The 25,754-nt window shown below is 42.0% G+C and overlaps 1 pseudogene; it reads right to left on the bottom strand.

Annotated features, from left to right (window-relative positions):
- Positions 1-25,754, bottom strand: part of LOC112230722 — a 238,180-nt pseudogene that overhangs the window by 40,816 nt on the left and 171,610 nt on the right.

Below are 25,754 nucleotides of genomic sequence, written 5' to 3'. Positions count from 1 at the left end.
TAGGCCACGGTATAGTGTATAATATAGTGTATATATAGTGTATATAACGTATACTGGGGTATTTGGAAATAGGCCACGGTATAGTGTATAATATAGTGTATATATAGTGTTTATAACGTATACTGGGGTATTTGGAAATAGGCCACGGTATAGTGTATAATATAGTGTATATATAGTGTATATAACGTATACTGGGGTATTTGGAAATAGGCCACGGTATAGTGTATAATATAGTGTATATATAGTGTATATAACGTATACTGGGGTATTTGGAAATAGGCCACGGTATAGTGTATAATATAGTGTATATATAGTGTATATAACGTATACTGGGGTATTTGGAAATAGGCCACGGTATAGTGTATAATATAGTGTATATATAGTGTATATAACGTATACTGGGGTATTTGGAAATAGGCCACGGTATAGTGTATAATATAGTGTATATATAGTGTATATAATGTATACTGGGGTATTTGGAAATAGGCCACGGTATAGTGTATAATATAGTGTATATATAGTGTATATAATGTATACTGGGGTATTTGGAAATAGGCCACGGTATAGTGTATAATATAGTGTATATATAGTGTATATAACGTATACTGGGGTATTTGGAAATAGGCCACGGTATAGTGTATAATATAGTGTATATATAGTGTATATAACGTATACTGGGGTATTTGGAAATAGGCCACGGTATAGTGTATAATATAGTGTATATATAGTGTATATAACGTATACTGGGGTATTTGGAAATAGGCCACGGTATAGTGTATAATATAGTGTATATATAGTGTATATAACGTATACTGGGGTATTTGGAAATAGGCCACGGTATAGTGTATAATATAGTGTATATATAGTGTATATAACGTATACTGGGGTATTTGGAAATAGGCCACAGTATAGTGTATAATATAGTGTATATATAGTGTATATAACGTATACTGGGGTATTTGGAAATAGGCCAAGGTATAGTGTATAATATAGTGTATATATAGTGTATATAACGTATACTGGGGTATTTGGAAATAGGCCACGGTATAGTGTATAATATAGTGTATATATAGTGTATATAACGTATACTGGGGTATTTGGAAATAGGCCACGGTATAGTGTATAATATAGTGTATATATAGTGTATATAACGTACACTGGGGTATTTGGAAATAGGCCACAGTATAGTGTATAATATAGTGTATATAACGTATACTGGGGTATTTGGAAATAGGCCACGGTATAGTGTATAATATAGTGTATATATAGTGTATATAACGTATACTGGGGTATTTGGAAATAGGCCACGGTATAGTGTATAATATAGTGTATATATAGTGTATATAACGTATACTGGGGTATTTGGAAATAGGCCACGGTATAGTGTATAATATAGTGTATATATAGTGTATATAACGTATACTGGGGTATTTGGAAATAGGCCACGGGATGGTTTTCAATACCGTTAACTATTTATTTTTCTACACATTTAAATATTTGCAGTTACTTTTGAATGAAATAACCTACAGTCAACTTGTGCAATACTTTAGGAGATGAAGCAGATTGCATTCTTCATTTCACCGGTGACATTATGAAGCTGACCGTAGTTCTGCTGAACAGTTGAGCCAGTCACGTGTTTGTTAGTAATTAGCCCAACTGGAGAAAACGGGAACGGGTGAGTTCAGCTGTTTATTGACAGGCCTTTTGTAATGAAATTCAAGTTCATTTTTTTGGTTTGCTTCAATAGAGTAATCAGGGATGTGCAACTGCAGTTTTCCTTTATGGAAAATACATTAGTGCCACACGTTCAGCAGATAATAGCTTCATTTCCATCAGACGACAACAGAAAGTGCCATGTTATTTGGCTGGCAGCCACACAAGTAATGAGCTTACAATGAAAAAAGCAAAAACTATCCGCGGCCGTCATATTTCTGTTTATCATAGAAAGAATATTGCCAGCTACATTTCCTAATGTTTTTCACAAAATAATCTGGCATTTTACCAGGGGGAAAAGTAGGCTGGCTGCACTGAGAAAAGTACATAAGAAAAGTAGCTAGACATCAGTCAGAGCGCTGTCCACTGACGTAATGCCCGTTCCGGAACTTTCATGTAAGTGCAGAAGTGCAACTGAAGCACAACACGAGTCTGACGCCGAGCAGAAATTACAAAGCATTTTTAGATCTGCGTTTACAAAACGCAGCAATATATTCTATATTTTCTTTCTTTTGTTAACATGACTCCTAAATGTGATTTGATATTTATCTAAATAAGTGGCTGAATTAAGGTGATGGGGGATATTGTGTAAGCTTTCTGCCGTGTTTGAAAAGGCAAAGCCCTTTGGATCAGTTATTTGCGCAGCTGCTACTGCCATCTTGATATCCTTGTGTTTTTTTCTCCTCTCTGTTCTCGGCCCGTCTGCTCCCCCACTCTTCTCATTAGCAGAGCAGGCAGGCCCGTTGCCCTGGCGACTCCAGACTCAACACAGACATAGCGTGTACACACGCTGCTGCAGAGCCAGTGCTGTTCTTCCTCCAGACTCCAGACTCCACACAGACACAGCATGTAAACACGCTGTTCCAGAGCCAGTGCTGTTCTTCCTCCAGACTCCAGACTCCACACAGACACAGCGTGTACACACGCTGTTCCAGAGCCAGTGCTGTTCTTCCTCCAGACTCCAGACTCCACACAGACACAGCGTGTACACACGCTGTTCCAGAGCCAGTGCTGTCCATTTGCACAATGTCTCCCGTTCACATTCGCTTGCAAATGTCCAAACTCACCAAAAATGACCTTCGGTAGCTTCTACCTATATATATGTATACATTTATGAGCTGGATTGCCTGTCTTTGCAAAACAATTCAAATTGGTTTGCACTCGTTAGAATATTTAACTAGCAGCCTCCATGGAAATGTGCTATTACTTGTTAATTTAATTGGCATCCTGGTAATAGATGCCCAAAGGGTATTTTTAGCGTTTTTTTTTGTGTGTTCAAAACGGGTAATACCGTAAATCCCGGGATGAGAAAAGGATTGTATGACGATATGAAAATGTGGATACCGCTCAACCCTAATCACATCATTATAGTCAACTCAAGCATTCCCATTTTTCCTTCAGGTTCAGGTACACATCCGTACGTTTGAAAAGGCACACATGCTGGGATTCAACCCAAGTCACATTAAAGAGAAGCACACTAGACAGCTGGGATTCAACCCAAGTCACGTTAAAGAGAAGCACACTAGACAGCTGGGATTCAACCCAAGTCACGTTAAAGAGAAGCACACTAGACAGCTGGGATTCAACCCAAGTCACGTTAAAGAGAAGCACACTAGACAGCTGGGATTCAACCCAAGTCACGTTAAAAGAAGCACACTAGACAGCTGGGATTTGTTATATAAATAATCTAATATAAAGCGTTACTAGCAGACCAAAGCTCTGGTTAAACCGGATGCCCTCAGACAACTCTGGGCCCAGTGTCCCAGTCAAGTCTAGAGCCTGTGTGCAATAACATGAGCATCCGAAGGACACAGAGCTGCCATCACGCAAATATACTCCCTGTAAAACTACAAAGAGCAGCCTGCAACAATAACGAGCTTAGAAGTGCCAAGCTATCTCACTGACATTGACCTTTTCATGCACTGCTGCATAAACAGGAAACACCTGCGCCTAAAGCAGACACTGCTAGTTTCCCCTATCTTTCGTTCCTAGACACACAAACATCTCATAAAGCACTGTCACCCCCCTACTGGTCGGGTGCCAAGAGCAAAGGACTTTGCTGTGCATCAACTAGAGCAAGGCCCGCTTCAGGACCAGTCAGAAGATCAACACGAGAGACTCCACCTACATTATTCTGTGTATACATTCTGCTGTAAACTCTGGCTCACGGACTCCTCACAGAGTCCCATTCCTTAGGTCCGTGCACGATAAACGGCAGGACAAAATATCTTTGACTCAATAAATTGCCTTTTGATACACCTGATTCCACTCTGTCCAGCGTCGTGGTTTTGCATTCCCTCTCCAGTATGTAAACACCAACAGATTCAACCCAAGTCACGTTAAAGAGAAGCACACTAGACAGCTGGGTTTCAACCCAAGTCACATTAGAGAAGCACACTAGACAGCTGGGATTCAACCCAAGTCACATTAAAGAGAAGCACACTAGACAGCTGGGATTCAACCCAAGTCACATTAAAGAGAAGCACACTAGACAGCTGGGATTCAACCCAAGTCACATTAAAGAGAAGCACACTAGACAGCTGAGATTCAACCCAAGTCACATTAAAGAGAAGCACACTAGACAGCTGGGATTCAACCCAAGTCACATTAAAGAGAAGCACACTAGACAGCTGGGATTCAACCCAAGTCACGTTAAAGAGAAGCACACTAGACAGCTGGGATTCACCCCAAGTCACATTAGAGAAGCACACTAGACAGCTGGGATTCAACCCAAGTCACGTTAAAGAGAAGCACACTAGACAGCTGGGATTCAACCCAAGTCACGTTAAAGAGAAGCACACTAGACAGCTGGGATTCAACCCAAGTCACGTTAAAGAGAAGCACACTAGACAGCTGGGATTCAACCCAAGTCACGTTAAAGAGAAGCACACTAGACAGCTGGGATTCAACCCAAGTCACATTAAAGAGAAGCACACTAGACAGCTGGGATTCAACCCAAGTCACATTAAAGAGAAGCACACTAGACAGCTGGGATTCAACCCAAGTCACATTAAAGAGAAGCACACTAGACAGCTGGGATTCAACCCAAGTCACATTAAAGAGAAGCACACTAGACAGCTGGGATTCAACCCAAGTCACATTAAAGAGAAGCACACTAGACAGCCGACACCAGTTAAATGTAATTAGCGCTAGAGCAGCACACTAGACAGCCGACACCATTGAAATGTAATTAGCGCTAGAGCAGCACACTAGACAGCCGACACCAGTTAAATGTAATTAGTGCTAGAGCAGCACACTAGACAGCCGACACCATTGAAATGTAATTAGCGCTAGAGCAGCACACTAGACAGCCGACACCAGTTAAATGTAATTAGTGCTAGAGCAGCACACTAGACAGCCGACACCATTGAAATGTAATTAGTGCTAGAGCAGCACACTAGACAGCCGACACCATTGAAATGTAATTAGCGCTAGAGCAGCACACTAGACAGATGGGATTCAACCCAAGTCACATTAAAGAGAAGCACACTAGACAGCCGACACCAGTTAAATGTAATTAGCGCTAGAGCAGCACACTAGACAGCCGACACCATTGAAATGTAATTAGCGCTAGAGCAGCACACTAGACAGCCGACACCAGTTAAATGTAATTAGTGCTAGAGCAGCACACTAGACAGCCGACACCAGTTAAATGTAATTAGCGCTAGAGCAGCACACTAGACAGCCGACACCATTGAAATGTAATTAGCGCTAGAGCAGTCATCCACAGTGTTACCATGAATACGATATCCACAAACGTCAGGAGAACCTTTATAGAGGAACCTCATTTAAAAATTAAAATGGCCTACGTGGCATCGGTAGATTAGCATTAGGTTCACTTTACAGGTCAATTGGACACAAGGTCCCAACCTAAATTTAACTTCAGTTTTTAACCCAACCCCTCTGAACGACACACACACACATTCAGGGTTTGGAGAGGTGCGGGGGGGGTCTACTGCACTGGGTGCCTGGGGAGCTGTTGTTGTGGGCGGGGTTAAGTGCCATTGTGAAAGGGTACAAAGGCAGGCAATGGCATCTAGTAGAGCTGGGACGCTAAACCGAAAATTATCGACACTGACCATTTATTGAGGACATTTTACTGATAACGATAATAGCAATAACCAGCCTTTACTTGACACAATGTAAAGTTTGAAATGAATTCAGTCTGCTAACATGGGCTATTGATAATGGGACAATTGAAAGTGTGCTTCTACACCTGCATTGCTTGCTGTTTGGGGTTTTAGGCTGGGTTTCTTTACAGCACTTTGTGGCATCAGCTGATGTAAGAAGGGCTTTATAAATACATTTGATTGAAATTTGATTGTAAGTAGTTGTAGGTATTTTTTTTAATGGTGCACATTAATGTCATAAACTTCAAAGCAAATGTATTGTTATGATGAGAATTCAGTGAATTGATCATGGTGTGGATTTCTGGATATTATCACCCAGCACTAGCATTGCCAGTCAGCTCACTTCCCACCATATCCCCCCCCCCCCTTCGGACCCAGGATTCGAACTGGCAACCCTCCTGCTGCTGGGTCGCCGCTCTAACCGCTAGGCTACCTGACTCCCTAATAGTGTAAATAGGACGGAGAGAACTTTAACGTCGGTATTTCACAAAACAAGAATGTTGGAGATTTATGGAATCGATGACGTCTCTGATTTCCTTTTATATATGGGTTTTAGATAGGCTAAAGGTTTCGTTTTAGGATAATGGCTAATGCCCACTAACACCTGGGTGTTTGTTTGTTCTTAATTCTCTCTCGGAATGCACACGGACCGTGGTATATTTAGTTCGATGTTGGATATCTCTATAGGGCTACTTAGGGACTGTCAATGAATAACACAATGCATATGGGACAATATTTTTTACATTTCAATAGTTCAGAATTTCAATGACTTAAAAGCCTTAAACCAATTATACATTGTAAAATATACAATATACAAATATTGAAAAACTTTAATACATTTTTTTTTTGTCCATGTACATTGTGCAATTTATTGACGATCCCTAACTAGCCCCATATATATCCAGCAGCGAACTATTTTATTTATTTATTTTACCTTTATTTAACCAGGTAGGCAAGTTGAGAACAAGTTCTCATTTACAATTGCGACCTGGCCAAGATAAAGCAAAGCAGTTCGACAGATACAACAACACAGAGTTACACATGGAGTAAAACAAACATACAGTCAATAATACAGTATAAACAAGTCTATATACAATGTGAGCAAAATGAGGTGAGAAGGGAGGTAAAGGCAAAAAAGGCCATGGTGGCAAAGTAAATACAATATAGCAAGTAAAACACTGGAATGGTAGTTTTGCAATGGAAGAATGTGCAAAGTAGAAATAAAAATAATGGGGTGCAAAGGAGCAAAATAAATAAATAAATAAAAATGAAATACAGTTGGGAAAGAGGTAGTTGTTTGGGCTAAATTATAGGTGGGCTATGTACAGGTGCAGTAATCTGTGAGCTGCTCTGACAGTTGGTGCTTAAAGCTAGTGAGGGTCAAACTAACTTTGCCATGGTCGCACACAGGCGGAAGCTAATTGACGATAGTTGTCTAAAGAATACCTCACAATTTCACTCACCGTAGCAGAGTTGGTTTGACTGTTTTCAAGATGCCAAGATGGGTGAGTGACTGTAGCTGTGTATCTTTTTTTGCCAGTGTGTACAAAAGTTTCCTACGTGCGAAAACACACACCAGAGACACCCACATCAAAGCCTCCAAATCACAAATCTCATCTCTCCAGTCACATTTCTTAATCAGGAGGAAAACCGAGGTGAAATCAGTCAATTCAGCCTCCCTTTAAATGGCACGTTGTCGGCTGTCTAATGCACTGCTCTATACTATAACCCACCTGAGATTAAAAAAAAAACACTAAAAAAAACAACAAAACAACTGAGATTGAATCTTGCCTCAGTCAGTATAGTTCAGTGATAAGATTAGCTGAAGGACATTAATTTGTTGGTTCCCCACCTGGAAGTAGACAGAGTCCAGGGTGATCATCTTGGAGGAGGTGAAGAAGGTATCAAAGTCCACCTCTCTCATGCGTGCAGTGACCCCATCCGGGCCAGCAGGGGCACTGACGAGCCAGCGGTAGCGTGTCAGCGTGTTGTCGATGTGCTCGCTGACACAGATAGAGCCTGTTTTGTCGTAGTCAGGGTACTTAGGGTTACAGGCCTGGAGGGGTTGGGGGAGGGGGAGGTGGAGGGAGAGGGGAATGGAGGGAGGTAGGGAGAGAGATGAGGAATGAAGAGGGAGATGTAGGAGAGAGGAAGTGAGGGGGAGAAAATAAATGCGTGAATCACAAAGAACACAAATCAACTGTCAGCTTGCATGTTCCTAAATTGACAATAATATATGCAAAATGCACCCATGCTTATATCCAGATTTATACAGTTCCTTTGGGAAGTATTCAGACCCTTGACTTTCTCCACGTTTTGATTTGTTACAGTCTTCATCAATCTACACACAATACTCCATAATGACAAAGCAAAAACTGTTAAACATTTTTTTTTGCTAATTTATAAAAATAAAAATGTTAAATATCACATTTCCATAAGTATTCAGACCCTTTACGCAGTACATTTTTTGAAGCACCTTTGGCAGCGATTACAGCATCCAGTCTTCTTGGGTATGACTCTACAAACCTGTATTTGGGGAGTTTCTCCAAATTCTTCTCTGCAGATCCTCTCAAGCTCTGTCAGGTTGGATGGGGAGTGATGCCGCACAGCTATTTTCAGGTCTCTTCGAAGATGTTCGATCGGGTTCAAGTCCGGGCTCTGGCTGGACCACTCAAGGACTTGTCCCGAAGCCACTCCTGCATTGTCTTGGATGTGTGCATAGTGTCGTTGTCCTGTTGGAAGGTGAACCTTCACCCCAGTCTGCGGTCCTGAGTGCTCTGGAGCAGGTTTTCATCAAGGACCTCTCTGTAATTTGCTCTGTTCATCTTTGCCTCAAACCTTATTAGTCTCCCAGTCCCTGTTGCTGAAAAACATCCCCACAGCATGATGCTGCCACCACCATGCTTCACCGTTGGGACGGTGCCAGGTTTCCTCCAGACGTGACGCTTGGCATTCAGGCCAAAGATGTCAATCTTGGTTTCATCAGACCAGATAATCTTATTTCCCATGGTTTGAAAGTCTTTAGGTGCCTTTTGGCAAACTCCGAGAGGGCTGTCATGTGTCTTTTACTGAGGAGTGGCTTCTGTCTGGCCACTCTACCATAAAGGCCTGATTGGTGGAGTGCTACAGAGATGGTTGTCCTTCTGGAAGATTCTCCCATCTCCACAGAGGAACTCTAGAGCTCTGTCAGAGTGACCATCGGGTTTTTGGTAAAACTCCCTGACCAAGGCCCTTCTCCCCCGACTGTTCAGTTTGGCCAGTTGGCCAGCTATGGGAAGAGTCGTTGTGGTTCCAAACTTCTTCCATTTAACAATGATGGAGGCCACTGTGTTCTTGGGGACCTTCAATGCTGCAGAAATGTTTTGGTACCCTTCCTCAGATTTGTGCCTCGACACAAGTCCTTCGACCACACGGCTTGGTTTTTGTTCTGACATGCACTGTCAACTGTCGGACCTTGTATAGACAGGTGTGTGCCTTTTCAAATCATGTTCAATCAATTGAATTTACCACAGATTGACGCCGATCAAGTTGTAGAAACATCTCAAGGATGATCAATGGAAACAGGATGCACCTGAGCTCAATTTCGAGACTCATATCAAAAGGGTCTGAATACTAAAACTCTGTTTTCGCTTTGTCATTATGGGGTATTGTGTGTAGAATAATCCATTTTAGAATAAGGTTGTAAAGTAACAAAATGTGGAAAATGTCAAAGGGTCTGAATACTTTCTGAAGACACTTGAAACTCAATTTTAGATAAAACAAACCTCACGTATCAAAAGAGCAAATCATTTAAATCTAAATTCGACTCTCTCTCATTGCCCCCGTTAGAAAAAACACCTCACCTGCTTAATAATTAAGAATCTGCTTAACGTGGACAGGTTTTGGGCAGAGATATGGCTCTCGCTTCACTTCCTCTCTCAGTTCAGTTTACAACTGGAATCCCAGCAAACAGTGGACGTCCTAGGGACATTCAGTGACATTACCATTAGGTCCCTTTAAGGGTTTCAGCGAGACGTTAAGGGTATCCCACATTTGGAACATTAAACGTTAACCTCAGGACCATAAATAATAGGACGTTCAGTACAGGTCACGGTTTGGTCGCAGTATAACATTATAATAAGGTATTTTGATGTCTATAAGGGAATGTTATGAAAAGGTTTCTATTTTGTTCTGATAGGATGTTATCTGGGACATTCAATGACCACAACAGGATGCTTCGTGATGGTCAAGGGGACGTTGCATGATGGTGCCCAGGGAACGTTTTCTGGGGGGGACCTTTGCTTAGTTCCCTGTAAGTTACCAGGACGTCACTGAGCACCATGTCAGAACAATGTCCGGATCTTTGTTGGACGTTCCCAGGACTTTCATTTCACTGGTCAGTTGGACGTTGCTTGATGGTCCCAAGGGAACGTCCCTACATTTGTCGTTAGAATGTCCTCAGAATGCCACTAAATGGTAGTCTAAAGTGGACGTTGTGTCATGATCCATGGTCCCTCTAATTGATTTTGTCACTGAGCAGATTTCAGGTCTGCTGAGTGCAAAATTGAATGTGAGTTTACTATGAACATTGAGGATGTACCCACACTAACTTACAGTTTTAACAGTGGCCAACTAGGCTACTTTGGGTATTTGTGTAGGACTACCACAGTGGCCTACCATCAAAAACAATGGAGAATGCCTTTTATGCTACCTTCGAAGCAAGCAACACTGAAGCATGCATGAGAACACCAGCTGTTTTAAACGACTGTGTGACCTTTAAACAGGTCAACATTCACAAGACCGCGGGGCCAGACAGATTACCAGGATGTGTACTCAGAGCATACGCGGACCAACTGGCAAGTGTCTTCACTGACATTTTCAACCTCTCCCTGACCGAGTCTGTAATACCTACAGTTGATGTCGGAAGTTTACATACACCTTAGCCAAATACATTTAAACTCAGTTTTTTTTTAAATACCCTGTTTTAGGTCAGTTAGGATCACCACTTAATTTTAAGAATGTGAAATGTGAAAATAATAGCAGAGAGATTTATTTAAGCTTTTCTTTCTTTCATCACATTCCCAGTGGGTCAGAAGTTAATATACACTCAATTAGTATTTGGTAGCATTGCCTTTAAATTGTTTAACTTGGATCAAATGTTTCGGGTAGCCTTCCATAAGCTTCCCCACAATAAGTTGGGTGAATTTTGGCCCATTCCTCCTGACAGAGCTGGTGTAACTGAGTCAGGTTTGTAGGCCTCCTTGTTCGCACACACTTTTTCAGTTCTGCCCACAAATTTTCTATAGGATTGAGGTCAGGGCTTTGTGAGGGCCACTCCAATACCTTGACTTTGTTGTCCTTAAGCCATTTTGCCACAATTTTGGAAGTATGATTGGGGTCATTGTCCATTTGAAAGACCCATTTGCGACCAAGCTTTAACTTCTGAGACTGATGTCTTGAGATGCTGCTTCAATATATCCACATCATTTTCCTTCGTCATGATGCCATCTATTTTGTGAAGTGCACCAGTCCCTCCTGCAGCAAAGCACCCCCACAACATGATGCTGCCAACCCCGTGCTTCACGGTTGGGATGGTGTTCTTCGGCTTGCAAGCCTCCCCTTTTTCCTCCAAAAAAAACCAATGGTCATTATGGCCAAACGGTTCTATTTTTGTTTCATCAGACCAGAGGACATTTCTCCATTTCTACGGTTTGCAGTTGCAAACCGTAGTCTGGCTTTTTTATGGCAGTTTTGGAGCAGTGGCTTCTGCCTTGCTGAGCGGCCTTTCAGGTTATGTCAATATAGGACTCCTTTTACTGTGGGTATAGATACTTTGTTCCTGTTTCCTCCAGCATCTTCACAAGGTCCTTTGCTGTTGTTTTGGGATTGATTTGCACTTTTCGCACAAAAGTACGTTCATCTCTAGGAGACAGAACGCGTCTCCTTCCTGAGCGGTATGACGGCTGCGTGGTCCCATGGTGTTTATACTTGCATACTATTGTTTGTACAGATGAATGTGGTACCTTCAGGCGTTTGAAAATTGCTCCCAAGGATGAACCAGACTTGTGGAGGTCTACAATGTTTTTTCTGATTTCTTTTGATTTTCCCATGTCAAGCAAAGAGGCACTGAGTTTGAAGGTAGACCTTGAAATATATCCACAGGTACACCTCCAATTGACTCAAAAGAGGTCAATTAGCCTATCAGAAACTTCTAAAGCAATTACATGATTTTCTGGAATTTTCCAAGCTGTTTAAAGGCACAGTCAACTTAGTGTGTGTAAACTTCTGACCTACTGGAAATGTGATACAGTGAATTATAAGTGAAATAATCTGTATGTAAACAATTGTTGGAAAAATTACTTGTGTCATGCATGAAGTAGATGTCCTAACCGACTTGCCAAAACTATCATTTGTTAACAAGACATTTGTGGAGTGGTTGAAAAACAAGTTTTAATGACTTCAACCTAACTGTATGTAAACTTCCAACTTCAACTGTACATTTTTCAAGCAGACAACCATAGTCCCTGTGCCCAAGAACGCTAAGGTATCCTGCCTAAATGGCTACCACCCTGACATGTATTCCTTGTCCCCGCTTCGAGCACAAAACCAATGTGCCTGATATGTAGCCTTCGTGAAAAGTGTTAAGCGTCATTACGACATATATAATAAATTGGATCAGATGTATCCTCTGAACACGGAGGTGAGAACAAACAAGATGAATCAACTCAAATCCCAATATATGAGAGGTTCACCAAAGTCCTTGTCAATTCACCATCAGCCCAACAACGTGCAATGGTGTTCATGGTGGTCATGGTGTTCATGGTGGTCATGGTGTTCATGGTGGTCATGGTGTTCATGGTGGTCATGGTGTTCATGGTGGTCATGGTGGTCATGGTGTTCATGGTGGTCATGGTGGTCATGGTGTTCATGGTGGTCATGGTGTTCATGGTGGTCATGGTGTTCATGGTGGTCATGGTGGTCATGGTGTTCATGGTGGTCATGGTGTTCATGGTGGTCATGGTGTTCATGGTGTTCATGGTGGTCATGGTGGTCATGGTGTTCATGGTGGTCATGGTGGTCATGGTGTCATGGTGGTCATGGTGTTCATGGTGGTCATGGTGTTCATGGTGGTCATGGTGTTCATGGTGGTCATGGTGTTCATGGTGGTCATGGTGTTCATGGTGGTCATGGTGGTCATGGTGGTCATGGTGTTCATGGTGGTCATGGTGGTCATGGTGTTCATGGTGGTCATGGTGTTCATGGTGGTCATGGTGGTCATGGTGGTCATGGTGTTCATGGTGGTCATGGTGTTCATGGTGGTCATGGTGTGCATGGTGGTCATGGTGGTCATGGTGGTCATGGTGGTCACTGAGGATATCTTGGGTTTTGGGAAAACACCCCCACATATTTTATTTTCCGGATGCTGAGATGGTAAAAGATGTGTTGACGTTGCTGACTACAAGGTACACAAAAAAACTAAGCTCATGGAAAATCAAACAGACTCGTCACATTCCACAGCAATGAGGAGAACTGAAATAGTAGCTGAAGATTTAACTTCACAACTTGATGAGGGCCATTCAGATTGCACCATGCACGTCATTAGTTGTGGATAAATCAACAGATAACACTGATAAATAATAATGCCCAGCTTCTGGTGTTGGACCGTTTTTTTATTTTATTTTAAATAAACGAAACAACGTGGGAACTCTGCGAGGAGCTGTTCGGGCCGTAACACATCAGGAAGCACACGCACAGGGAGAGGATGAGGTCATCAAAAAGGACGGAAGTCAGGGGGGTCTCCATCACCGCAGATGAAGCTCCAACCATGATAGAAGGGAGGAGGGGAGGGTACTGGTTGCATATTTGAAAGAGGACCACCCTGACATCACACCACTGCATCATCCATCAATAGTATTTTGAGGGTCATGACTACGATTGATGAAACTAATCCACTTTTTGAGAGCATTAAGTATTATGACAATGTCATGTTTTGATGACTTACTTACTACACAACAATGTCAGGTGGCTCAGCAGAAAGCAGTGTTTTGATGACTTACTTACTACACAACAATGTCAGGTGGCTCAGCAGAAAGCAGTGTTTTAATGACTTACTACAAACAATGTCAGGTGGCTCAGCAGAAAGCAGTGTTTTAATGACTTACTTACTACACAACAATGTCAGGTGGCTCAGCAGAAAGCAGTGTTTTAATGACTTACTTACTACACAACAATGTCAGGTGGCTCAGCAGAAAGCAGTGTTTTAATGACTTACTTACTACACAACAATGTCAGGTGGCTCAGCAGAAAGCAGTGTTTTAATGACTTACTTACTACACAACAATGTCAGGTGGCTCAGCAAAAAGCAGTGTTTTGACGCTATTGGGTCATTCAGGAGTAAATCAAAGCTAAAGAGTGACAAGTCCACTCGGTTTTCTGAGTTTTTGGAAAATGAGGAGAAGATAGAAAAAGGTCGCAGCACAACACACCTTAATCAACTGAATGTTAAGCTGCAGGGAAGGGGACAACATAGTGTGTGATACTAGAACAGCAGCCAGGGCTTTTCTCCAGGGAGAACTTGTCCACTTCCCCAATCTTCTGGTGCAAACGCAGGGAGACAACCATGTTGATTTCATCCAGAAGCTGATGGATAGCTTCCAGGCTCGCTTTGATGACATCACTGTTGGAAGAGAACTGCTGCTGCTCATCCAGAACCTCTTCGTGGTCACAAAATGTGACAAAGTTGACAGAAGAAGCAAAAATATATCTTTTGATGGGTAGATGTTACATCACTGAAAAATATATTTGATTGAGCTGCAAGAAAATGAGGCTTTGAAGGAGCAGGTTGGTGATTGTGACTCTTGTCTCTTTCTGGGGGAAAGATGGTGCCTGCTGCTGATGTTCCTGTTCCCAAGAAACTGGCACCACACAACCCGACAATGTAATGGCTTCACATACATACAGCTGTGAATCAGAATGAACTTCATTGAAAACAAATGCCGTACCAGGCTACACCAACGGACACCTGCACCAGTGTCTCTGAGAGTTGCTCTCACACCATTTGTGCCCAACGTTCAAAGCATTGTCAAGAGATATAAAGTGTTATTTCCCTCATTGATGCGAAGGCATGGCCCACAGTGACTTATACACTAATATTGCATGGCCCACAGTGACTTATACACTAATATTGCATGGCCCACAGTGACTTATACACTAATATTGCATGGCCCACAGTGACTTATACATTAATATTGCATGGCCCACAGTGACTTATACATTAATATTGCAAGGCCCACAGTGACTTATACATTAATATTGCATGGCCCACAGTGACTTATACATTGATATTGCATGGCCCACTGTGACTTATACATTAATATTGCATGGCCCACAGTGACTTATACATTAATATCGCATGGCCCACAGTGACTTATACATCAATATTGTATGGCCCACAGTGACTTATACATTAATATTGCATGGCCCACAGTGACGTATACATTAATATTGCATGGCCCACAGTGACTTATACATTAATATTGCATGGCCCACAGTGACTTATACATTAATATTGCATGGCCCACAGTGACTTATACATTAATATTGCATGGCCCACAGTGACTTATACATTGATATTGCATGGCCCACAGTGACTTATACATTAATATTGCATGGCCCACAGTGACTTATACATTAATATTGCATGGCCCACAGTGACTTATACATTAATATTGCATGGCCCACAGTGACTTATACATTAATATTGCATGGCCCACAGTGACTTATACATTGATATTGCATGGCCCACTGTGACTTATACATTAATATTGCATGGCCCACAGTGACTTATACATTAATATCGCATGGCCCACAGTGACTTATACATCAATATTGTATGGCCCACAGTGACTTATACATTAATATTGCATGGCCCACAGTGACTTATACATTAATATTGCAAAGTGACTTATACATTAATATTGCATGGCCCACAGTGACTTATACATTAATATTGCATGGCCCACAGTGACTTATACATTAATATTGCATGGCCCACAGTGACTTATACATTGATATTGCATGGCCCACAGTGACTTATACATTAATATTGCATGGCCCACAGTGACTTATACACAAATATTGCATGGCCCACAGTGACATATACACGAATATTGCATGGCCCACAGTGACTTATACATTAATATTGCATGGCCCACAGTGACTTATACATTAATATTGCATGGCCCACAGTGACTTATACACAAATATTGCATGGCCCACAGTGACTTATACATTAATATTGCACAGCCCACAGTGACTTATACATTAATATTGCATGGCCCACAGTGACTTATACACTAATATTGCATGGCCCACAGTGACTTATACATTGATATTGCATGGCCCACAGTGACTTATACATTGATATTCCATGGCCCACATTGACTTATACATTGATATTGCAAGGCCCACAGTGACTTATACATTAATATTGCATGGCCCACAGTGACTTATACACTAATATTGTATGGCCCACAGTGACTTATACATTGATATTGCATGGCCCACAGTGACTTATACATTGATATTCCATGGCCCACATTGACTTATACATTAATATTGCATGGCCCACAGTGACTTATACACTAATATTGCATGGCCCACAGTGACTTATACATTGATATTGCATGGCCCACAGTGACTTATACATTGATATTCCATGGCCCACATTGACTTATACATTGATATTGCAAGGCCCACAGTGACTTATACATTAATATTGCATGGCCCACAGTGACTTATACATTAATATTGCATGGCCCACAGTGACTTATACATTAATATTGCATGGCCCACAGTGACATATACACGAATATTGCATGGCCCACAGTGACTTATACATTAATATTGCATGGCCCACAGTGACTTATACATTAATATTGCATGGCCCACTGTGACTTATACACAAATATTGCATGGCCCACAGTGACTTATACATTAATATTGCACAGCCCACAGTGACTTATACATTAATATTGCATGGCCCACAGTGACTTATACACTAATATTGCATGGCCCACAGTGACTTATACATTAATATTGCATGGCCCACAGTGACTTATACATTAATATTGCATGGCCCACAGTGACTTATACATTAATAATGCATGGCCCACAGTGACTTATACACAAATATTGCATGGCCCACAGTGACTTATACATTAATATTGCACGGCCCACAGTGACTTATACATTAACATTGCATGGCCCACAGTGACTTATACACTAATATTGCATGGCCCACAGTGACTTATACATTGATATTGCATGGCCCACAGTGACTTATAAATTGATATTCCATGGCCCATAGTGACTTATACATTAATATTGCATGGCCCACAGTGACTTATACACGAATATTGCATGGCCCACAGTGACTTATAAACTAATATTGTATGGCCCACAGTGACTTATACATTAATATTGCATGGCCCACAGTGACTTATACACTAATATTGTATGGCCCACAGTGACTTATACATTAATATTGCATGGCCCACAGTGACTTATACACGAATATTGCATGGCCCACAGCGACTTATACATTAATATTGCATGGCCCACAGTGACTTATACACTAATATTGTATGGCCCACAGTGACTTATACATTAATATTGCATGGCCCACAGTGACTTATACACTAATATTGTATGGCCCACAGTGACTTATACATTAATATTGCATGGCCCACAGTGACTTATACACTAATATTGCATGGCCCACAGTGACTTATACACAGAATATTTCATGGCCCACAGTGACTTATACACTAATATTGCATGGCCCACAGTGACTTATACAGTAATATTGCATGGCCCACAGTGACTTATACATTAATATTGCATGGCCCACAGTGACTTATACATTAATATTGCATGGCCCACAGTGACTGATACATTAATATTGCATGGCCCACAGTGACTTATACATTAATATTGCATGGCCCACAGTGACTTATACATTAATATTGCATGGCCCACAGTGACTTATACATTAATATTGCATGGCCCACAGTGACTTATACATTGATATTGCATGGCCCACAGTGACTTATACATTAATATTGCATGGCCCACAGTGACTTATACATTAATATTGCATGGCCCACAGTGACTTATACATTAATATTGCATGGCCCACAGTGACTTATACATTAATATTGCATGGCCCACAGTGACTTATACATTGATATTGCATGGCCCACTGTGACTTATACATTAATATTGCATGGCCCACAGTGACTTATACATTAATATCGCATGGCCCACAGTGACTTATACATCAATATTGTATGGCCCACAGTGACTTATACATTAATATTGCATGGCCCACAGTGACTTATACATTAATATTGCATGGCCCACAGTGACTTATACATTAATATTGCATGGCCCACAGTGACTTATACATTAATATTGCATGGCCCACAGTGACTTATACATTAATATTGCATGGCCCACAGTGACTTATACATTGATATTGCATGGCCCACAGTGACTTATACATTAATATTGCATGGCCCACAGTGACTTATACACAAATATTGCATGGCCCACAGTGACATATACACAAATATTGCATGGCCCACAGTGACTTATACATTAATATTGCATGGCCCACAGTGACTTATACATTAATATTGCATGGCCCACAGTGACCTATACACAAATATTGCATGGCCCACAGTGACTTATACATTAATATTGCACAGCCCACAGTGACTTATACATTAATATTGCATGGCCCACAGTGACTTATACATTGATATTGCATGGCCACAGTGACTTATACATTAATATTGCATGGCCCACAGTGACTTATACACAAATATTGCATGGCCCACAGTGACATATACACGAATATTGCATGGCCCACAGTGACTTATACATTAATATTGCATGGCCCACAGTGACTTATACATTAATATTGCATGGCCCACTGTGACTTATACACAAATATTGCATGGCCCACAGTTATACATTAATATTGCACAGCCCACAGTGACTTATACATTAATATTGCATGGCCCACAGTGACTTATACACTAATATTGCATGGCCCACAGTGACTTATACATTAATATTGCATGGCCCACAGTGACTTATACATTAATATTGCATGGCCCACAGTGACTTATACATTAATAATGCATGGCCCACAGTGACTTATACACAAATATTGCATGGCCCACAGTGACTTATACATTAATTTGCACGGCCCACAGTGACTTATACATTAACATTGCATGGCCCACAGTGACTTATACACTAATATTGCATGGCCCACAGTGACTTATACATTGATATTGCATGGCCCACAGTGACTTATAAATTGATATTCCATGGCCCATAGTGACTTATACATTAATATTGCATGGCCCACAGTGACTTATCACGAATATGCTGGCCCACAGTGACTTATAAACTAATATTGTATGGCCCACAGTGACTTATACATTAATATTGCATGGCCCACAGTGACTTATACACTAATATTGTATGGCCCACAGTGACTTATACATTAATATTGCATGGCCCACAGTGACTTATACACGAATATTGCATGGCCCACAGCGACTTATACATTAATATTGCATGGCCCACAGTGACTTATACACTAATATTGTATGGCCCACAGTGACGTATACATTAATATTGCATGGCCCACAGTGACTTATACACTAATATTGTATGGCCCACAGTGACTTATACATTAATATTGCATGGCCCACAGTGACTTATACACTAATATTGCATGGACAGTGACTTATGAATATTTCATGGGGACAGTGACTTATACACTAATATTGCATGGCCCACAGTGACTTATACAGTAATATTGCATGGCCCACAGTGACTTATACATTAATATTGCATGGCCCACAGTGACTTATACAGTAATATTGCATGACCCACAGTGACTTATACATTAATATTGCATGGCCCACAGTGACTTATACATTAATATTGCAAGGCCCACAGTGACTTATACATTAATATTGCATGGCCCACAGTGACTTATACACTAATATTGTATGGCCCACAGTGACTTATACATTAATATTGCATGGCCCACAGTGACTTATACATTAATATTGCATGGCCCACAGTGACTTATACATTAATAATGCATGGCCCACAGTGACTTATACACAAATATTGCATGGCCCACAGTGACTTATACATTAATATTGCACGGCCCACAGTGACTTATACATTAATATTGCATGGCCCACAGTGACTTATACACTAATATTGCATGGCCCACAGTGACTTATACATTGATATTGCATGGCCCACAGTGACTTATAAATTGATATTCCATGGCCCACAGTGACTTATACATTAATATTGCATGGCCCACAGTGACTTATACATTAATATTGCATGGCCCACAGTGACTTATACAGTAATATTGCATGGCCCACAGTGACTTATACATTAATATTGCATGGCCCACAGTGACTTATACAGTAATATTGCATGACCCACAGTGACTTTTACATTAATATTGCATGGCCCACAGTGACTTATACATTAATATTGCATGGCCCACAGTGACTTATACACTAATATTGTATGGCCCACAGTGACTTATACATTAATAGTGCATGGCCCACAGTGACTCATACATTAATATTGCATGGCCCACAGTGACTCATACATTAATATTGCATGGCCCACAGTGACTTATACATTAATTTTGCATGGCCCACAGTGACTTATACACTAATATTGCATGGCCCACAGTGACTTATACACGAATATTGCATGGCCCTTACTTATACATTAATATTGCATGGCCCACAGTGACTTATACACTAATATTGTATTTGTGACTTATACATTAATATTGCATGGCCCACAGTGACTTATACACTAATATTGTATGGCCCACAGTGACTTATACATTAATATTGCATGGCCCACAGTGACTTATACACTAATATTGCATGGCCCACAGTGACTTAGAATATTTCATGGCCCACAGTGACTTATACACTAATATTGCATGGCCCACTGTGACTTATACATTAATATTGCCTGGCCCACAGTGACTTATACATTAATATTGCATGGCCCACAGTGACTTTCTGTGCATTCAGATTATTATACACTTATTATTATTATTATGCACTTTTTGCATAGACAACTAACATTACAATTTTAAATCTAAAAAAAAGCATCAACTCAGATGCTTTTAAAAGGGTCTTAGATTCATTGTCTTTTTTGTTTCTGACCTGCGCTGTTGAGATACATGACCTTTCTTCCTCTCTCCACCTCTTGGACTCCAAGGGCATGACTTTTCAGTCTCTCTCTCTCTCTCTCTCTCTGTCTCTCTCTCTCTCTCTCTTTGTCTCTCTGTCTGTCTCTCTCTCTCTGTCTCTCTGTCTCTCTCTCTCTCTCTCTCTCTGTCTGTCTCTCTCTCTCTCTCTCTCTCTCTCTCTCTCTCTCTCTGTCTCTCTCTCTCTCTCTCTCTCTCTCTCTCTCATCATGCCTAGAATAATGCTTTGTAACTCTTGTTAATGCCTTGTAACTTTATGTAGCTTTATGATTTGTATAACGTATCGTTCATTTTATAATGTAAATAAATATCTGCCTTTGATATAGACCCTCTCAGACCCATTTTTTGCTAGTCGACGTCAACTCATTGCCTAATGCTTGCTTGCATATTTGTATTATCTTTGAGGAGTCAAATAAACATTTCAATAGGCTAATTGCATAGTCTTATTATGAGTCACATGTGAGGTATAAATAATATACAGTACAATCAACAAAAATATAAAACAAAAAAATATAAACGGAACATGGAACAATTTCAAAGATTTTACTGAGTTACAGCTCGTATGAGGAAATGAGTCAATTGAAATAACTTCATTAGGCCCTAATCTATGGATTCCACATGACTGGGAACACAGATATTTTATATATATATATATTTATTTTTTATTTCACCTTTATTTAACCAGGTAAGCTAGTTGAGAACAAGTTCTCATTTGCAACTGCGACCTGGCCAAATGCATCTGTTGGTCACAGATACCTTTAAAAAAAAAAGCAGAGGCGTGGATCAGAAGACCAGTCAGTATCTGGTGTGACCACCATTTGCCTCATGCAGCGTGACACATCACCGACGCATATAATTGATGAGGCTGTTGATCGTGGCCTGTGGAATGTTGTCCCACTTCTCTTCAATGGCTGTGCGAAGTTGTTGGATATCGTCGGGAACTGGAACACAGTGTCGCACACGTCAATCCCAGAGCATCCCAAACATGCTCAATGGGTGGCATGTATGGTGAGTATGCAGGCCATAGAAGAACTGGGACAGTTTTAGCTTCCAGGAATTGTGTACAGACCATTGCGACATGGGGTCGTGCATTATCATGCTGAAACATGAGGTGATGGGGGCGAATTAATAGCACAACAATGGGCGTCGCCAAATTGCCATCAGTAGAATAAAATTACGTTCATTGTTCCGTCGCTTCTGCCTGCACATACTGTACCATAATCCCCACCATCACCACGGGGCACCTGCTCGCCCACACGACGCCATCAGCCCAGTACAATTGAAATGGGGATTCATTTGTGAAGAGCACACTTCTTCTCCGGCGTGTCAGTGACCATCGAAGGTGAGCATTTGCCCACGGATGTCAGTTACGAAGCTGAACTGCAGTCTGGTCAAGACCCTGGTGAGGACAACGAGCACACAGATGAGCTTCCCTGAGACGATTTCTGACAGTTTGTGCAGAAATTCTTTGGTTTTGCAAACCCACAGCTTCATCAACGATCCCGTAGATGAGTAAGCCGGATGTGGAGTTCCTGGGCTGGCGTCATTAGGTCTGTGGTTGTGAGGCCGGTTGGATATACTGCCACATTCTCTGAATTGCATTCTCCTTCAAAACTTGAGACATCCGTGGCATTGTGTTATGTGACAAAACTGCTCGTTTTAGAGTGGCCATTTATTGTCCCCACCACAAGGTGCACCTGTGTAATGATCATGCCATTTAATCAGCTTCGTGATATGCCACACCTGTAAGGTGGACGGATTATCTCGGCAAAGGAAAAAGGGGGATGTAAACACATTTGTGCATAATATACCCTGTTAGATGTGTTCCCTGACACAGTCAGACTACCCTTTCAGATGTGTTCCCTGCGTGTTCTCTATCTGCTCGTGGAGGTAATGGGAAAACACGCTGAATTTCAGGGACATAGACTGACTTGAGGGGAAAGAGACTGACACAGACAGACGTACGGTTGTAGACTGTCTCTTGGGTACATAGACTGACTATTGGGGACATAGACTGACTATTGGGGACATAGACTGACTATTGGGGACATAGACTGACTATTGGGGACATAGACTGACTATTGGGACATAGACTGACTATTGGGGACATAGACTGACTATTGGGGACATAGACTGACTATTGGGGACATAGACTGACTATTGGGGACATAGACTGAGTATTGGGGACTGACTTACGGTGACACAGACAATGGGGTAGCCAGCAGGAGGGTGGAGGTCCTGCGCTGTCTTGCTGACGTCGTCATATTGCAGCAGAGACACCACTTGAGGCAGGGAGGGGAAGGTGACGTCGGCCATACCGTTGGTCTCCTCAATGTACACGATGGCCTTAGTCATCTGACACAACACACAGGGGGGTTTGCATGAGTTATACGAGTTAGATTGACTTTTGTCAATCAAAGTTTTTGTCAATCAAAGTTCACTTTGATTGACTTATTTTGTAAGAGTTAGATTGACTTAGTTTGTAAGAGTTAGATTGACTTAGTTTGTAAGAGTTAGATTGACTTAGTTTGTAAGAGTTAGAGTGACTTAGTTTGTAAGAGTTAGAGTGACTTAGTTTGTAAGAGTTAGATTGACTTAGTTTGTAAGAGTTAGAGTGACTTAGTTTGTAAGAGTTAGAGTGACTAAGTTTGTAAGAGTTAGATTGTACTACCATGTGTTAAACTGCTGACCCAACTGCCCTGTTGAACCAAAGCCATTAGATCTCAACCGCAAGAAAAATATTGATTGATTGGTGAGAGTGTTCAGGTGTGTTTGGTTGATTCTGACAGCTCCTCCTCACCTGCGTTTCGACCACCATGTTGTTGTCAGGTTTCAGGTGAACGGTGAAGGCTTCTGTCATCTCTCTGATTCCGTCATGCAACACCTGCACCTCTACAACGTGCTCCGTCTGCCCATGCTTAAACGTAACATCTGCAAACACACACACACACACACACACACACACACACACACACACACACACACACACACACACACACACACACACACACATTACAGTCTGTAGTTATTTTTGATCTTTTACATTTCAACTCTTTCTATGCCATTTCTGTTTTTTCCCTGGCTGGAACTACAGGATCTCAGTCCATACCCTCTGAGACAGGATGGTAGTCCTCTCCTGAGGTAGCTGACCCGTCCTTGGTGTGAACTCGGACCACTGACAACTTGGAGGTGTCGCCCAATCGCAGCACTGGAATCTTCACCGAGGAAACAGAGCCTGCCTCCTTGGGCTCATTCACACTGAACTCGGTCTCTCCAAACTTGATAATAGACTCTGGAGAGGAGTCAGAGGGAGGTTGGGGGGGTCAGAAGTTTTAGGAGGGAGAGAGAAAGAGAGGGGGCGGGAGGCAATGTGTACGTGTATAGCCCTAGTTACTTCAGTGAATCATTATGACAGTAAAACACTGAACGTAACAACGTGATAATGAGTCATTATGTAAAATTACTGTCATTATTTCCCAACACGAGATAGAAGTAATGATAATGTAGGAGATTACACGGAATTATAAATACAACTAAATTCATATACAAACCATGTGTTCGTTGCAACGAGAGCTGTTGAATAATTATCCTTGAAGTGAAAGTGACCCTTTGTTATTTTTCCCACGTTCCTTCCTCCTTTCTTCTCTCCCATCTACCCTCCCATCTACCCTCCCATCGACCCTCCTTTCTTCTCTCCCATCTACCCTCCTTTCTTCTCTCCCATCTACCCTCCCATCTACCCTCCTTTCTTCTCTCCCATCTACCCTCCTTTCTTCTCTCCCATCTACCCTCCCTCCTCCTTTCTTCTCTCCCATCTACCCTCCCTCCTCCTTTCTTCTCTCCCATCTACCCTCCCTCCTCCTTTCTTCTCTCCCATCTACCCTCCCTCCTCCTTTCTTCTCTCCCATCTACCCTCCCTCCTCCTTTCTTCTCTCCCATCTACCCTCCCTTCTTCTCTCCCATCTACCCTCCCTTTCTCTCCCATCTACCCTCTCATCTACCCTCCCTTCTTCTCTCCCATCTACCCTCCCTTCTTCTCTCCCATCGACCCTCCCTCCCTTCTTCTCTCCCATCTACCCTCCCTTCTTCTCTCCCATCGACCCTCCCTTCTTCTCTCCCATCTACCCTCCCTTCTTCTCTCCCATCTACCCTCCCTTCTTCTCTCCCATCTACCCTCCCTTCTTCTCTCCCATCCCCTTTCTTCTCTCCCATCTACCCTCCCTTCTTCTCTCCCATCTACCCTCCCTTCTTCTCTCCCATCGACCCTCCCTTCTTCTCTCCCATCTACCCTCCCTTCTTCTCTCCCATCGACCCTCCCTTCTTCTCTCCCCTACCCCCTTCTTCTCTCCCATCTACTCCCATCTACCCTCCCTTCTTCTCTCCCATCGACCCTCCCATCGACCCTCCCTTCTTCTCTCCCATCTACCCTCCCTTCTTCTCTCCCATCGACCCTCCCTTCTTCTCTCCCATCTACCCTCCCTTCTTCTCTCCCATCTACCCTCCCTTCTTCTCTCCCATCGACCCTCCCTTCTTCTCTCCCATCTACCCTCCCTTCTTCTCTCCCCACCCTCCCATCGACCCTCCCTTCT

The sequence above is a fragment of the Oncorhynchus tshawytscha genome, linkage group LG33 (genome assembly GCF_018296145.1).
Source record: "Oncorhynchus tshawytscha isolate Ot180627B linkage group LG33, Otsh_v2.0, whole genome shotgun sequence".
NCBI lineage: Eukaryota > Metazoa > Chordata > Actinopteri > Salmoniformes > Salmonidae > Oncorhynchus > Oncorhynchus tshawytscha.
This window is presented reverse-complemented; position numbering and strand designations above follow the sequence as displayed.